The 2,046-nt window shown below is 39.0% G+C and overlaps 1 non-coding gene across 1 annotated transcript; it reads left to right on the plus strand.

Moving 5' to 3' along the window:
- The first annotated feature begins 934 nt into the window (after window positions 1-934).
- LOC130948883 (small nucleolar RNA R71) lies at window positions 935-1,042 on the plus strand. The gene has a single exon (XR_009073289.1). It is a non-coding gene; the product is annotated as a small nucleolar RNA R71 (small nucleolar RNA).
- The last annotated feature ends 1,004 nt before the right edge of the window (window positions 1,043-2,046 follow it).

A 2,046-nucleotide genomic window follows, 5' to 3' on the forward strand; every position in this document is an offset into this window, starting at 1 on the left:
AGCTCATGAATGGCAGAAGTAAATCCAATGAAATCTCTATGGTCTCAGTGTGAGCCTCAGATTCCCATGGTTCCTCATTGGAGAACTCATTGGAGGCCAGTGGACGTCCATTGAGGTCTTCCTCAGTGGCGTTCACTGCCTCTTCCTCCTCTCCTAGTTCGGCCATGTAGGTCATGTTAATGGCCTTGCATTCTCCTTTTGGATTCTCTTCTGTATTGCTCGGAAGAGTACTAGGAGGGAGTTCAGTAATTTTCATGCTCAGCTGACCCACTTGTGCCTCCAAATTCCTAATGGAGGACCTTGTTTCAGTCATGAAACTTTGAATGGTTTTGATTAGATCAGAGACCATGGTTGCTAAGTCAGAGTGGTTCTGCTTAGAATTCTCTGTCTGTTGCTGAGAAGATGATGGAAAAGGCTTGCCATTGCTAAACCTGTTTCTTCCACCATTATTGTTGTTGAAACCTTGTTGAGGTCTCTGTTGATCCTTCCATGAGAGATTTGAATGATTTCTCCATGAAGAATTATAGGTGTTTCCATAGGGTTCTCCCATGTAATTCACCTCTTCCATTGAAGGGTTCTCAGGATCATAAGCTTCTTCTTTAGATGAAGCGTCCTTAGTACTGCCTGGTGCAGCTTGCATCCCAGACAGACTTTGAGAAATCAAATTAACTTGCTGAGTCAATATTTTGTTCTGAGCCAATATGGCATTCAGAGTATCAATCTCAAGAACTCCTTTCTTCTGATTTGTCCCATTGTTCAAAGGATTCCTTTCAGAAGTGTACATGAATTGGTTATTTGCAACCATTTCAATTAGTTCTTGAGCTTCTGCAGGCGTCTTCTTCAGATGAAGAGATCCTCCAGCAGAGCTATCCAAAGACATCTTGGACAGTTCAGACAGACCATCATAGAAGATACCTATGATGCTCCATTCAGAAAGCATGTCACAAGGACACTTTCTGATCAATTGTTTGTATCTTTCCCAAGCTTCATAGAGGGATTCACCTTCCTTCTGTCTGAAGGTTTGGACTTCCACTCTAAGCTTACTCAATTTTTGAGGTGGAAAGAACTTTGCCAAGAAGGCATTGACTAGCTTTTCCCAAGAGTTCAGGCTTTCTTTAAGTTGTGAGTCTAACCATATCCTAGCTCTGTCTCTTACAGCAAAAGGGAATAGCATAAGTCTGTAGACTTCAGGGTCAACCCCATTGGTCTTGACAATGTCACAGATTTGCAAGAATTCAGCTAAAAACTGATGAGGATCTTCCAATGGAAGTCCATGGAACTTGCAATTCTATTGCATTAGAGAAACTAATTGAGGCTTAAGCTCAAAGTTGTTTGCTCCAATGGCGGGGATAGAGATGCTTCTCCCATAGAAGTCGGGAGTAGGTGCAGTAAAATCACCCAGCACCTTCCTTGCATTGTTGGCATTGTTGTTGTTTTTGGCTGCCATGTGTTCTTCTTTTTTGAAGATTTCTGTTAGGTCCTCTACAGAGAGTTGTGCCTTAGCTTCTCTTAGTTTTTGCTTCAAGGTCCTTTCAGGTTCAGGGTCAGCCTCAACAAGAATGCTTTTGTCTCTGCTCCTGCTCATATGAAAGAGAAGAGAACAAGAAAATATGGAATCCTCTATGTCACAGTATAGAGATTCCTTGAGGTGTCAGAGGAAAAGAAAAATAGAAGGAAGAAGTAGAGATTTCGAACTTATCAAGAAAGATGGAGTTCGAATTGTGCATTAAGGAGGAGTGTTAGTCCATAAATAGAAGGATGTGAGAAGAGGGGAAAAAATTTTCGAAAACAAAGTAAAAAATTTTTAAAAACATTTTGAAAAATTGATTGATGATTTTCGAAAACTAAAAATCGGAAAGAAATCAAGTGATTTTTGAAAAAGATTTTGAAATTAGAAATCAGAAAGATATGATTGAAAACTATTTTGAAAAAGATGTGAGAAAAATATATGATTGAAAAGATATGATTGAAAAACAATTTAAAAAGATTTGATTTTGAAAATTAATGACTTGGCTAACAAGAAAAGATATGATTCAAACATTAAAC

Source organism: Arachis stenosperma, chromosome 1, assembly GCF_014773155.1.
Source record: "Arachis stenosperma cultivar V10309 chromosome 1, arast.V10309.gnm1.PFL2, whole genome shotgun sequence".
NCBI classification, from domain to species: domain Eukaryota; kingdom Viridiplantae; phylum Streptophyta; class Magnoliopsida; order Fabales; family Fabaceae; genus Arachis; species Arachis stenosperma.